Source organism: Oryctolagus cuniculus, chromosome 1, assembly GCF_964237555.1.
Source record: "Oryctolagus cuniculus chromosome 1, mOryCun1.1, whole genome shotgun sequence".
Taxonomy (NCBI): Eukaryota; Metazoa; Chordata; class Mammalia; order Lagomorpha; family Leporidae; genus Oryctolagus; species Oryctolagus cuniculus.
Genome location: NC_091432.1, coordinates 146,802,245 through 146,817,625, shown reverse-complemented (window position 1 = coordinate 146,817,625; position 15,381 = coordinate 146,802,245). Strand labels below are relative to the sequence as shown.

General features: G+C 46.4%; 1 long non-coding RNA gene across 2 annotated transcripts; it reads right to left on the bottom strand.

Moving 5' to 3' along the window:
- Positions 1–3,077: 3,077 nt before the first annotated feature.
- On the bottom strand, positions 3,078–12,892 carry LOC138844030 (uncharacterized). 2 transcript variants are annotated; one of them, XR_011379367.1, is made up of 2 exons: positions 12,154–12,755; positions 3,078–4,245 (listed from the first exon to the last, which is right to left on the bottom strand). It is a non-coding gene; the product is annotated as an uncharacterized lncRNA (long non-coding RNA). The 2 variants fall into 2 exon arrangements; XR_011379368.1 differs by lacking the exon at positions 3,078–4,245 and adding an exon at positions 10,954–11,859 and having other exon boundaries at positions 12,154–12,892.
- Between the last annotated feature and the right edge of the window lie 2,489 nt (positions 12,893–15,381).

The window sequence follows — 15,381 nt, the reverse complement described above, 5'->3', positions numbered from 1 at the left end:
GTCAGCCCAAGCCCCTCAGCACTGAAGATGTACGATACAACTAGATTCATGTTTCATCTTATCTACACCAAGACCCCCTTCTCCTTGCCTGACTGTGAACAATCCAACCAGATCTCAATTGTTTCCTAAAGTAATCTTGGAACTTCAGCCTCCTCATTTTCTACCTCTAACTGGAATAATTCCACAGTTTCTGGATCCTACTCACACTTCCTTTGTTGAATCTCTGGTACTACCACTACTGAAAGAGCCCTTCCACCTTGAATCGTGTTTACTACTTGTATGGTATTGCTGGCTACATTTTCTTCCACAAAACTATGGACAACATGATTTTGCCTGCATGTTTCTCACCTCAAATACATACTTGTATAGCTAAGACCTGTCTTTAATCATCTTTATATATTCAAATTGGCAGAATGTTAATACCTACAAGACACACAATGTTTCTGATACTTATGCTTCTAATAAACTGATCATTTCTTTTGGACAAAAGGAGTTCGGTTTAAATGATCTCAAATATCTCATCATTTCTAAAAACAAAAACAAATCAAGCACATTGTTCTATTAACTCTGAGGTTAAAAGACTTCTTTAGAGTGATTTTAGGAAATAATAGTAAGAGCAACATTCTTCAAGTTGCCGCTCAATGCTGGTCAAGTCCATGCTGTTCCACTTGTGATCCAGTTCCCTGCTAATGAACCTGAGAAAGCAGTGGGTCACTACCACTCCCATGGGAGGCAAAGAGGGAGGTCCCTAGCTCCTGGCTTCAGCCTGCCCTGTCACAGCCATTGAGGCTATTTGGGAGTGAACCTGCAGATGGAAGATCTTTCTCTCTGCCGCTCCTTCTTGCTGTATCACTCTATCTTTCAAATAAATAAAATAGGATGTGAGGGTGATCTGGCTGCGACATCTGTCACCCCATGGATCGCCAGGGTTGATTCGGCTGATCTGGCTGGCCAGGCGGGTGTCCCCTTCCTCCCTCACTGCTCCATGTGCATCCCTCCCAAAGCTGCACGCTCGGTCGAAGAGGACGACCTTCCCCACTAGAGGAGGACCGGTCTTCGGTCAAGGGTATATGAGTAGCTTCACTCCCCTGCTAGAACCTCCAAACAAGCTCTCAAATAAAATAAATCTGTTTTTAAAAAGTAGCAGCTCTGGGGCCGGTGCTGTGGCGTAGTGGGTAAAGCTGCCGCATCCCCTATGGGCGCCAGTTCGAGACCTTGCTGCTCCACTTCTGATCTATCTCTCTGCTATGGCCTAGGAAAGCAGTAGAAAATGTCCAAAGTTCTTGGGCCCCTGCACCTGCACGGGAAACCTGGAAGAAGCTTCTGCCTCCTGGCTTAGGACCAGCACAGCTCTGGCCATTGCAGCCATCTGGGGAGTGAACCAGTAGATGGAAGACCTCTCTCTCTTTGCCTCTGCCTCTGCCTCTCTAACTCTGCCTTTCAAATAAATAAAAATAAATCTTTAAAAACAATTGTAGCTCTAATTCCTGACAATAACTATATAAACAATCAGGTCAGAATCACAAAATAGAATACAGCATCACTAATAAAGTGATTCCAATTAACTAAAGCATTCTGTGCACATATTTTAAAAAGGTATAAATAACAAGAAAAAAATAAGTTTCAGCTTCTTCTATGGCAGGAGTTTGCATACTAAGAAGTTTTACTGAACATAACCACACTGGTTGTCTCTGCCTGCTTTTTCATTACAACAGCAAAACTGAGTAGTTGCAACACAGACCCAAGAGCCAGCAGAGCCCAAGTAATTAACTATCCGGCCCTTTACAGAAGGTTTGCCAAAACCTGTCCTAATAAAGAATGCAATACTGAGAGTTGTTTAAAAAAGTACAAGAGGCCGGCACTGTGCCACAGTGAGTTAAGCCACCGCCTGTGATACCAGCATTCCATATTGAACTGCTGGTTCGAGTCCTGGCTGCTTGGCTGCTGATTCAGCTTCCTGCTAATGCACCTTGGAATACAGCAAATGATTGCCCCAGCTGTACTGGGGCCTCTGCCACCCATGTGGGAGACCAGAATGGAGTTCCTGGCTCCTGGCTTCAGTGTAGCCCAGTCTTGGCTTTACAGCCATGTGGGGAGTAAACCAGTAGATGGATGATCTCTCCTTGTGTGTGCGTGTCTCTCTGTCTCTTTCTTTCTCTCTCTGCCTCTCCTCCCTTTCCCTCCCCTGCCTTTCAAATAAATCTTTTGATGGAAAGAAAGAAAAAAGACAGAAATTTCAACTAAGAATGACCCAGAAACTTCTAAATATGATATTTTTAAGTGTCAGATAGGTTGGACTTGCAAAGATCTTAGACTTTGTAGCCAGAAATGCCTGGTTTTTTTCTGAATTCAAACTGTGACAAGTATTAGCAGGAACATTAAAGGAATTATTTTAAATCTCCAAGTACTCATTTTCATCCCTGTAAATGTATCTTGAGACTGCTAATATGATAAAATATGATGATATAAAGTGCCTGGGAGACAGCCTGTGGCTTCATAGCCTTAGTCCTCCAATTGATCAAACAGAAAACATGAAGAATAATGCACTCTCCTTACACTCCCTCCACAAATTGGTGGATAGTGAGACCGGATGAGGACTCTCACCTCCCCCTGTGAGGTAAAACAAATTGAAGGAAGGTGGCTGTCACAAGCACCACTTGTCACACAGCCCAACAAGGCTGATGCAACGTGCTGGAGCACAGGGAAGAATCACAGAACCTTGATAGTCTTTTTTTTTTTTTTTTTTTTTGACAGGCAGTTAGAGAGAGAGAGAGACAGAGAGAAAGGTCTTCCTTCCATTGGTTCACCCCCGCCAAGTAGCCGCTACGGCCGGCGCGCTGCGGCCGGCATGCTGTGCTGATCCGAAGCCAGGAGCCAAGTGCTTCCTCCTGGTCTCCCATGTGGGTGCAGGGCCCAAGGACCTGGGCCATCCTCCACTGCCTTCCCGGGCCACAGCAGAGAGCTGGACTGGAAGAAGAGCAACCGGGACAGAATCCAGTGCCCCAATAGGACTAGAACCCGGGGTGCCGGCGCCGCAGGCGGAGGATTAGCCTAGTGAGCTGCAGCGCCGGCCAATAGTCTTTTCAATATAATTTATTGTTTAATATCACTCAATATGTATATTCAGCACACACATTTAAAGGTCAATACCATTCAATATATCATTAGTCCACAGATCATAACACACATCTAGGAGTAAGACAATCTCTAAAAATATCCAACAATAGTAGTAAGAATAACACACACAAAGCATAAAAGCATATTCAATCTAAACACTCATGACTAAGGGTGTAATATGAATGCTGCGTTCTCAAGGTTCGTATCACAGTCAACAAAAAAGTCAAAGCCCAGAGTCCAAAGTCTCCCTACCACTCGGAGACACAGATCTCAGAACAGTCACTTACAGGCAGGAGTCATGGACTGGGATGACTGGCACTCTGGGCAGTAGGCTCGAAGTTCCAAGATGGCTCCAGCGGACTGGCGAGCAGAGCTTTGGTCAGCGAAGACTCGGGCAGTTTCACTTGCACTGAGCCGTGATCCCCGAGGGGATGAAGAACGGTTGTGAGGCTTGCCTTTTTATCCCTCCTCTGGGGTAGGTGGGCGGTGAGTGTGCTCTGTGGTGTCACCAATCACAGACTCATCTTTTTGGGTGTCACCAACCAGATATTGGTGTTTGGGTGTGACCAATGGTGTGTTGGGGGTCTTTTGGGTATGGCCAATCATGGTGCAGTAGTGAGGGTGAAGTACCGTAGTAGCCAGCAGGTTGGCTTTTTCTTATGATGTAACGTCCCCCAGTGCTTATCAGGCCTCACCACCTGTGTCTGTTCCGACAGATGGTCTGGGCAGTTCCTGATACTTAGTGGCCTTAGCTTAAGTAACTCCATTTTGGTTTTGCTTTTTCTCTTTCTTTTTGGGTTAGTGGTGCTCCGTAACTCTTTTGGGACTCCTGTGGGATTCCCCAGAGTGGGGGAAATTGGCCCTACCAAGAGCTTTCATAATTGGAGACTTAGCCTGGAAAACAACAGATGTTTAGCAAATTAAAAAAAAAATTTTTCCCAGAGAGTTTTAAATAGGACCAACAACAACAACCAAAAAAGTACCCTTAGCTTTGCTTCAAAAACAAGGCAGTATCTCCGGTACAAAGCAAAAACAAGTACTCTCATATCATACAGCTGCAGTTCCGACACAACTTTAACAAAGACTGAAAGTCAAATGCCGTGTAGTCAACTCTGGTCTTTGAGCCACCTGTAAGGAATAAAATTAAACTTTGAGTTTCTGTGCTCAGCGCTTTTTCTTTAGTTGGATTCCATTTTCAGAATATACATATTCACTCTCTATGACCTGTTATTTCTTTCACAGGCTGTGGTGAATGTCTGCTTATGTAACTGGCTAGCGGGCCGGCCCCTACCCTCTGGCGGGCCGACCAAGAGCTCACTGCGCCATCTGGTGGCAGAAACGAGCGATAATCCTGCTACGTGCTAACCGGTCGATGCTGGGAAAGAGACCACACGGAAAGTAGCAAGAATACACATAACGTAGGAGTGGGTTTACTGTCACACTGGTTCAGTCTCCTACAAAAGGACCGCTGGTGTCCTGAATAATGAGCACTCGACACTGCTGTACACAAAGGAAGATCCCGCGTGTAATCACAGTTTAAAGACAAACGTTTAATCAAAAGGAAGAAAATATTGCACATGTCAAGCACCCTTATTAGCAAAATACTTCTTGCCAAACTTCTTGCAGTGACCTCTTAAATGTTTTCCTCCTGGCTAATACTCTGGAATGCTGTATCGACCATCAGAAAGCACTGACACTGTCAACCCATGCAATAACAGACCCATATTTCTCAGTGTTGTTAATAGATCTTCCCCGATGTCAGGAATATATTTTTCTGGAATATATTCCAGAAAAATTTGCCTTAGAATCCTGAGATGTTTAATCGAGCCAGATTTTAGGTTGTGTTCCTTTATTTTCTGAAAGTGTAACTTCCGAGGTGGGAGTTTGGACACGGTTGAAATGCCACTTGGGACAGCTGCATCCCACATCAAAGTGCCTGGGTTCAAGTCCTGGCTTTGGCTCCAGGCTGCAACTTCCTGCTAATGTGGATCCTAGAGGGCAGCAGCTGATGGATCAAGTAGTCGAATCTCTGCCCACACACTTGGGAAAACCAGATGGAGTTCTGGCCTCGTGGCCTCAGCCAGGCCCAACCCTGGCTGCTGCAGCCATTTGGGGGCGTGAACCAGTGGCTAGAAGATTCATTCACTTTCTCTCTCTCTCTCTCTCTCTCTCTCTCTCTCTCTCCTCTCTCTTTTCCTGCCTTTCAAGTAGATGAAAGCAAACATTCAAATAAAGATAGCCGATAACCAAACTAACCCTAACAAAATAAATTAATATTAAAAGACAGCAAATATCATTTTTACCAATTAGACTGTCAAAATATTTTTAAGGTTTGATTCAGCTTTTTGGCCAATGTATATTGTATACTCATACTCAACACTTCTAATGCGCTTCCTAAATATGAACTACCAATAGATTGGAAGCTAGCACATATTCATCTTTGTGTGTCCAATATTCAAACCATTTTATAATACAGTACAAGCTCAGTTTATGGCCAAAAAAAAGTCTTCCAGTTGGGTGGCAGGGACCCAAGCACTTGAACTATCACTGTTGCTTCATGGAGTCTACATTTGCTGGAAGCTGGAGGCAGGAGTCGGAGCTGCACGTGAAACCCAGGTACTCACATATGGGTCACAGGCATCTCAACCAGCGTCTTAATCCTCATCTGAACTGCTAGGCTGAACACCTGTCCCTAAGACAATATTTTTTTGTTACAGCTGTTGACAGAATTGCCAACCATGACCTTAAGCTTTACATAATACCTGCTGTCGCTGGCCAGTTAGAGCTGCCCAGCTCCTGCAAACAACTTGCGGAGATTTATCTGTCCTAAAAACACCAGCAACCTTTTGTTTGTTCTCTGACATACCACAGGTCACCCAGTCTGTGCATGTGTGTCCAAAATTAAAATCCTAGTCTTTCTGCCCAAATAAAAGTTCCTTTGTTGGAGATTCTTTTCTAAATTATTGTTTTACAACATCAAAATTAAAAGCTTGTACCACACTCTCTAGAAAATCATGATATTCACTCGGCAACACCAGAGCCCTGCAGTGGGAATAGGAGAGCATTGCAATGGGAATGTGCATGCCATGGTAACCTGTGGGTGTAATCAGAGCCACGGAGGCAAGCAGAAGTTTTTAAAGGCAGAGAAATGGGGCCAGCGCTGTGGCATAGTAAGTTAAGCCTGAGGCGCTGGCATCCCACACAGGCGCTGGTTGGAGTCCTAGCTGCTCCATTTCCAATCCAACTCCCTGCTGATGGCCTGAGAAAGCAGTGGAAGATAGCCCAAGTGCTTGGGTCCCTGCACACACCTGGGAGACCCAGAAGCTTCTGGCTCCTGGCTTCTGGCTTTGGATCCGTTCAGATCCAGCCAATGTGACTATTTTGGGGTGTGAACCATCAGGTGGAAGACCTTTATCTCTCTTCCTCCCTCTCTCTGTCTAACTCTGCCTCTCAAATAAATAAATAAATCTTGTGTTTTTTTTTTTAAAGAAAGACAGAGAAAGAGGAGAATTGCATCAGGCATTTTGAAACAATAATCTTGGGGCTGGCACTGTGGTGTAGCAGGTAAAACTGCCGCCTGCAGTGCCGGCATCCCATATGGGCGCTGGTTCAAGTCCCAGCTGCTCCACGTATCCAGCTCTCTGCTATGACCTGGGAAAGCAGTAGAAGATGGCCCCTGCACCTACATGGGAGACCCAGAAAAAGCTCCTGGTTCCTGGCTTCAGATCGGCACAGCTCCAGCCATTCTGGCCATCTGGGGAGTAAACCAGCGGATAGAAGACCTCTCTCTCTCTCTCTCTCTCTCTCTCTCTCTCTTTCTCTGCCTCTCCTTCTCTATGTAACTCTGACTTTCAAATAAAATAATCTTTTTTAAAAAGTGAAGTATAGAATAATCAAAGTAAATAGAAAGCATAAATAAAGCCAAGTATATGCATAAATAAATCCAAAAAAGAAACAATAATCTTCTAATGCAGTGATTAACAACCAGGGTAATATCAGTCTGAGGTTGAACAGATAGTTGCTGGGTAGATGTCCTTATAGATGTTCTTGCTAATAAATAAGATTGTGGTGGCCTCATGTAATGTGCTCTGAGAGTCTTTTTTGTTATTATTTGAAAGTCAGAGTCATAGAGACAGAGGGAGAGACAGATCTTCCATCCGCTGGGACTCGAGCCAGGATTGCAGGCAGCAGCCTTACCTGCTATGCTACAGTGCCAGCCAGCCTATTAACAGTTTTCTGTAATCATTGCCGTTAGGCAATTACAGCTGAGAACTTGCATCGCTGCCCCTCCCCCAGGCTCAGTTATTTAGGGTTGACACAGGTGACTCCATTTTTTGTGCTGACAACTTTCACAAAGATGTGCTAAGTGAAGAAAGACAGCCACAAAATGACAAATATTGTACTATTCCACTTACGTGAGTTTCCTAGAAGGGTAAAATTCATAGAGACAGGGAATGGTGGCTACCGGCGGCTGGGGTAAGAGAATGGGTCATCACCACTGTTTAATGTGTAGAGTTTTAGCTTGAGAAAAAGAAAAAAGTCTGCAGATGGATGGTGGTGTTGGTTACACAGCAAAGTCAATGTACTTAATATCATGTATATTTTACCACAATTTTTTAAATATTATATTTAAATATTACTTGCCCCTAGCATATGGCACAATGGGTTAAGCCTCTGCCTTCAACACCTGCATCCATTTGTGTGCTGGTTTGGGTCCTGGGTGTTTCACTTCCCATCCAGCTCCATGCTAATACGCTTGAGAAGGTAGCCAAAGATGGCCCAAATACTTGGGTCTCTGCCGCCCATGTGGGAGACCAGGTGGAGTTACAGGCGCCTGGCTTCAGCCTGGCTCAGCCCTGAATGAGCACCCATTTGGGGAGTGAACCAGTGGATGGAAGATTCTCTCTCTCTCTCTCTCTCTCTCCCTCTCCCTCTCCCTCCCTCCCTCCCCCTCTCCCCCCACCCAGGCTTTCAAATAAACAAATAACTCTTTTAAATAAATATCACTTGCCCTAATCCTTGGTGCCTGACAAGAGTGCTTTACTCACCTCACCTTTTTCTTTTAATTCCATTTTCCACAAACTTTTCAGTCTCTTCATACTATTTTATAATGCTAAGCATTCCAGTACAAGGGGACTTCAAAAACTTTGTGGAAAATGGCATTTAAAAATAAGTATATTGCCGGCGCCGCAGCTCACTAGGCTAATCCTCTACCTGCTGCGCCAGCACCCCAGGTTCTAGTCCTGGTCGGGGCGCCGGATTCTGTCCCGGTTGCTCCTCTTCCTGTCCAGCTCTCTGCTGTGGCCCGGGAGTGCAGTGGAGGATGGCCCAAGTGCTTGGGCCCAGCACCCGCATAGGAGACCAGGAGGAAGCACCCGGCTCCTGGCTTTGGATCGGCGCAGTGCACTGGCTGCAGCACGCTGGCTGTAGCGGCCATTTGGGGGGTGAACAAACGGAAGGAAGACCTTTCTCTGTGTCTCTCTCTCTCACTGTCTAACTCTGCCTGTCCAAAAAAAAGTATATTTTGGCACTGAAAATTTGAAATCCATGTATTTTTTTCATAATATGCATTTTCCACCAACTTTCTGGAGTACTCTCATCTGTGAGTATAAGGCAGTAAAGTTTTGGGATGCACAAAGACTTTTCCACAGACATTATCTGATGACTTAGAAATCACATGTACTTTATAAATGTGCACTCGTTGTGCAGCATGTTAATTTGAATGATTATATGTACATTTTTCAAAGGCATCTTCTCTAAGTTCCCTATTTGGCAGCTAGCTGTAGCTTGTAAATTGCTAACAAATGATATTTTGAAAGACCTAATAATCAGCCTCTTCCATACTAGTTAAGCTCAGTTCTAAACCACAGTACAATAAACAGCATAATACAATGGAAGGAACAAGAGGAAATGAGATGAGACCCAAGAAGCAACACTTGGGGCCGGTGCTGTGGCGTAATAGGTAAAGCTACTGCCTTCAATGCCAGCATCCCATGTGGGTGCCGGTTCAAGTCCTGGCTGCTCCACTTCTGATCCAACTTCCTGCTATGGCCTGGGAAAGCAGTAGAGGATGGCTCAAGTCCTTGGGCCCCTGCACCCACATGGGAGACCCAGAAGAAACTCCTGGCTACTGGCTTCGGATCAGCACAGCTGGGGCCAATGTGGCCATCTGGGGAGTGAACCAGCAGATGGAAGACCTCTCTCTCTCTCTCTCTGCCTCTCCTTCTCTCTGTGTGTGTAACTCTGACTTTCAAATAAATAAATAAATCTTAAAAAAAAAAAAGCAACACTTTCCTGAAACCATGCAGCAAAGCATGGAAATGCTTAAGCCTTGCTACCCTGACTGTAAAATGGGCAGCCCAGTTTTCTCTGTTAACTTTAAATCCATTAGGGCACTTCAAAACTTCATAGGAAAAATAAAATTTAAATATAAAGCAAGTTTTCCACGAAGTTTTTGAAGACCCCTCCAAATATTTTGTCAGATGCATGACTACAAAGTTTTATAATTTATATAGCAAGACAGAGTATCTCTAGTGTTATTATTCTTACCATAATCATTGATGTATGTACAGAAACAGAAAGATGGCTTTTGAAGATGTACTTTTCCAGCCTTTGTTATGTGTAGGGTTCCCCAGTTCCTGCCACATTCTGTGTCCTCACCAAAAAGACGAGGGTCCCGCCTAGGGACTTGATCATTCCCAGGCACTGATAAAGATCTTTAGGTTGTGGCCCAAATTGCTGAAAGAACATGGTCTTGGCCTGAGCCAAAATTCCCCAGGTCCTCATATTAACACCATATCTTCACCTCCTGACTATGTACGCACCTGGGTAGAACATCCCTTTCTATGTGGCTGTAACATCCTGTAATTAAGTTCCCCTAAAAATGGAACCTGGCATTGAGTGCTTCTTTCTTTTTAAGATTTGTTTGTCTGAAAGGTAGAGCAATGGGGCCGGGGGTGGGGCGGGGGGTTGGGGTGGGGCGGAGGGGTTGGGGGTGGAGAGAAAGAGAGAGATATCAAGAGTGTTCCATCTGCAGGTTCACTCTGTAAATGCTTGCAACAGCCATGGCTAGGCCAAGCCAAAGCTCGCAGCTGGGAACTCCATCCTGGTTTCCCACATGGGGAGCAGGGACCAACATAACTGGGTCATCATCAGCCGTCTCCCCAGAAGCGTTAACCGGGGCTCCTTCCGGCACTCTGATATGGCATGCCAGCATCGCAAGTAGCAGCTTAACCTGCTGTGCCACGATGAATCTCAACTGGCCCCACCCCGGGGAAGGTTTGGCGCACACCCTTGTGGAAACTCCCATGAGGCCATTTTCACAGTGACTCCAGCCACTGGGGGAGGAATGGTGTCTGGAGGTACGATGAATGTGCTCAGGCCATACCAGTTCTACATATCTGGAAATTCTTGGGAAGCAGGAAATTGAGAATCACTAAAAAGTTTTATTAACTTTTTTCTTCAACTACAGTAGGAGAAAATTATAAGAAACAAGTATATCCATTTTTGTTTTGTTTTGTTTTAATTTGGGAGGAAGACACAGAGTTCCTCTCTCCTAAAGTGAGCTCCATACATATATTTCTCACATCATTGTCATCAAAATGGATTATTAGCATCATAAGGAGTTTTCCACTGCCCCACCTGGTGGATGAGTCTGTATCTCCTGCACCAAATGGTCACCAATAAAAGGAAACAGGAAGTAACTCAGCAAGTCATTGCTTGGGAAACTTACTATGACTTGTTTGTTTCCCTATATGTTCCTACTTCACCATTAAAAATAATAATAAACTGCCAGAAATAGTCTGTGAAATATTAAGGAACAAACATACATTTCTCTTTTTTTTTAAGAATTATTTTATTTATTTGAAAGTCATAGTTACACAGAGAGAGGAGAGGCAGAGAGAGAGAGAGAAGTCTTCCATCCGCTGCAACAGCCAGAGCTGAGCTGATCCGAATCCAGGAGCCAGGAGTTTCTTCTGAGTCTCCCTCGCGGGTGCAGGGGCCTAAGGACCTGGGCCATCTCCTACTGCTTTCCCAGGACAGATCGATAGTGGAGCAGCAGGGACTTGAACCGGCACCCCTATGGGATGCTGGCATTGCAGGCTGGGGCTTTAACCCGCTGCGTCACAGCGCAGACCCCACAAAACATGATTTCACGGCAGGTAATTTGTGACCTTAAGAAGGGACCAGCTTCTGCATTCCAACTTTGCAGACTGCTGACACCATACTGATTTTGACATTTCTCCAAGAGGTCCTGTATTTGTGCACTGAAACTGGAAATGGAGATCCTGCGTGTGAGCATGCCTCTCCAAGCAAGCGCCCCGGGAGCCCCAGGCACCTGCAGGGGTCCTTGGACGAGGGAAGTCCAATTTCCTCTCCCTCCGCAGTCACGCTCCCAGTCACTGATGGGAACAAGTGCCACTGCCGCCCTGGGCTGCTGTCACTTCAAAACCGAGGTTGCCACTGCAAAGGGAGGCGCACTCCCGTCTGGAGGACAAGTGGCTGCAGACTTCTCCTGCCATACAGGCACCTTCTGCAAACCGCTACAGCCTTCGTGCAGAAGGACCCAGGAAACCCAGCACAGAGCACCTCATAAAGGAGATCCCCAGAAGGTAAAACCGAGAGTCAACTCCGTCCGAGCCGCCATCAGAAGCACCCCTATCCCGCCCCGTCGACAGCTCCTGTCTTTGCGAAGTACAGGTCAAGTTCTCAAAAGCTACTCACCCCTGGAAGGGGGAGAACCTGGCAGACAGAAATGCACGTGGATGTGTTAGGGAGACGCTGCGCAGGAAAGGGACCTCACCTTTCTGCGGCGGCGGGTGAAGTTGAGGTCTAAGAGTCCAGGCCTGGCGGGACCCCCCCTCCCTCCCAGGTGAGCGCTGCGGAAGGCCGGTCACTCGGCGCAGAGAGGCTGGGCAGCCTCCGGCGCGGCCTCGGAGACTCCCAGCAAATCTACGCACACGCACACGCAGGGGTGAGGAAAACCTCTGCCCCCCCACCACCACCACCACCCCAACTAGTGCGGAGGTTACTCACAGTGATCGAACTTCTCCCTTTCCTCCCCAAGCCTGAAGGGTGGCTGTGGCTCCGGGGGCAGCCTAGAAGGCTGCGTAGCCCGCCGGGGTAAGGGACCGTCGCAGGGCTCCAGCCGGGATGCTGGCTGCAGCAAGGGAGTCCAGGAGCCAGAGCAAGGGCAGCGACAAAACGCCGGGGCTGCCGGCCAGGAAAGGTTTCGAGCGTCCGTGCGGCCAAGGGGAGGCGTTGCTGCTCCGCTCTGCAGCTTGCAGCCGGCCGGATGCAGCCATGAAAAAAGAACCGGGCGAATCCTGGCGAGACCTCTCCCCGCCAGGGCCTCCTCCACTTGCCGAGAGAAGCCTCCGCCCTCCCCTCACCACCAAAGCCCCGCTTCCTTTGCTGCGCTCGGCGATGCCGCTCCCAAATCCCGGGGATGCTTTGGTGCGCGCCGCGTTTAGCGTCGGAAGACGCAGTTTGCCCTTGGCGCGGCGGTCTCAGCACCACGCAGGTAGTCCCAACCCGCCGCGCCCTCGTCCCACCCGCCGCGCTCAGCAGGCCGCGGAGCTACGCAGGCTCACATCTCTGGGAACCGGGGATTGCTCTGGCCACGACCTCCAGGCACTGTTCGGGGCGTCCACGTGACTCTGCACATCAGCCTCCGAGATCGGAGCCGCAAAGGCTTGGCTGCTGCCGTTCACCTCCAAATGAGCTCGCCAACGGCAAAGGAGCCACCGTCTTCGGTCACAGCCTTCCAGTTCCCAAATCTGCGGGAGACAGGACTCGAACTCCCAGGGCCAACCCCATTCAGCCTGAAAAATGAATATTCTGACACAGGAGACGTTCTTCCACTTGGTCTTCCTGACCCTACCTGCCAGCGGCTTCTCCAATGCCAACCCCTTCCATGCCTCCCATTGGGTGATCCTGCTGTGGTTTGGGGTGTGTGTGTGTGTGTGTGTGTGTCTTTTCAGAAGAGATCAATCTCTTTTCCCCAAAAAGATTTATGTATTTGAAAAGCAGAATGACACAAAGAGAAGGAGAATCAACCACCCTCCACGGGCTTGTTCTCTCGCCAAATGCCTGGAATAGCCAGGGCTGGGCCAGGCAGAAGCCAGGAACCAAGAACTCCATCCAGGTCTCCCATGTGGGTGGCAGGGGCCCAAATATGTGGGCCATTATCTGCTGCCCCCAAGGGTGTACATTAGTAGGGAGCTGGATCTAAACCCAGAGTAGCTGGGACTGGATTCAAGTGATCCAATATGGGACGCAGGTGTCCCAAGCAGCAGCTTAACCACAATGCCTGCCACATTTTGTTTTTGGTTTCACCCATTTTTGAGACAGACCAGGAAAGGCGTAAACAATTCAGTGCTTGCCTGCATCGTTTCAAGAGCTGGTTCTTCAATCTACTCTGCTCATTTCCCCATATCTTTCATTGTACTTTGCATTGCACCGCATTTGACTGACTTTATTGTGGTATAGACTGAGCTCAACTAGCCTGGAAGAGCCCAATTGGGTCTTTTTAGACATCATTGGTTAGCAATTTAAAAGTTATAGCTACACACCAAACATTTGAAGGAACTCAGAGACAGACAAGATACATTTGAAAAACATACACATAATCATTCAAATTAAACATCTTCTATGGTGTGTACGTTTATGAAGTATGTGTGATTGTTTCAAGGTCATCACATTCCGTAGAAAAGTACTTACTTGTGCTTTCTGAAACTATTTCCTTTACATTCACATGGATCAAGGAAGGCTTGAAACTCCTAGTGCTCAAAATGAACTGCTTTTATCCTGCCTGTTGCCACACAGTGTAAACAACATAGGTTTTTCTAAACTCATTCTATTCTAAATAAATTTAGAGTGTGTGTGTGCGTGTGTGCACGCACAATGTGTTAGAATAACTGAAGTCTAAGAATGTACTTTGTAACAGTAGCCAATTATAGCAGCTAAGCTTCAGTAAATCACAGGCAGCCAACTGATTCAAATCAGACAAACACAAAATTGTAACCAGTTGGGCTGTTTTTGTACCTTCTTCCACTGTCTTCCCAGAAATGCTGCCTGGTCACATGCCAGTTCTTCAAACCTTCTCTGATCTGAGAGCTGGCCAGTTCATGATTTGCTCTTTTTTTTTCAATCTTGTTCAAAAAAACTCTAATAATTTAACTTGTCTAAGAGTTTTCCCTTTTAGCAGTAACTATAAGACTGAAACTAAATTCCATTAATTTTAATATAGTTGAGTCAATCTTTCATGTTTGTAATAATGAAAGAAATGTGAAAGTTGTCAGAATCAAAATGGAGTCACTTGTGTCAATGCTAACAAGAGTAAAAAAGCAAAGCCTGGAGATAAGAAGAAAGCATTCTCACACACAACTGCCCAGCAGTTACTATCACAAAAGATTCTGCAAGAACCGTGAGCTGGCCCAGAGGCCACCACAGCCTGCTACATGGATGTCTTCAAGGACTTCAGCCCAGCAGCTGCCTGTTCACCTTGAGGTGACATCACTCTGGCTGTTAATCATTGAGGCCAAAGATCATTGTTTCAAAATACCTAATGGAACCCTCCTCATTTTTGCCTTTAAAAACTTTTCCCTCGCCTCAACCTGTTTGAATACACCCATAGTTTACAATGGCAGACATATTCCCATTGCAATGCTCTGCTGGTCCCATATATTACTCTTTGGAGAATCTCTTTGATAGTTTATTTTAGGTTGGATATAATGTATTTATATCCTTAAGAAATCTAATGATACTGTGAATAAGACAATTTTTTATTCTTTGTGAACCGTATTATGCCTTTTAAGATTTTGCCTGTAAACCAATTAGCAATAATTAACTTGAACAAAGGAGAAAACAAAAGTCTCATAGTTGGCATGCCTGTATGAAAACAGATTTCAGGAAAATAAAAAATTTAATAATCTGAATTATATACAACAGAAATCTCAATAATTGTTTTTATAAATCTTGTGATGCTCTCCCCTAAGACACCAGTAGGTACAAGGTACACAGGGAACAGGTCCTCCTTGGAAGTCTAGGGAGAGGCTGTGGGCACTGTCCTAGGAGAATGTCCTCTCTGGGCCTCCAGTGGGAAGCCAGCCCTCAGATGCCCTGCCCAGCCACAGCTAGCCCCTCCTTCCAGCCACAGCCCCAGCAGAGACCTGTCCAAACTGCTAGCTCCTTTCCACGAAGGAATCAAGATGGCAAGCCTAATCCAGGCCCCCAGGGGCAGGGGGATCAAGAATGTCAGGA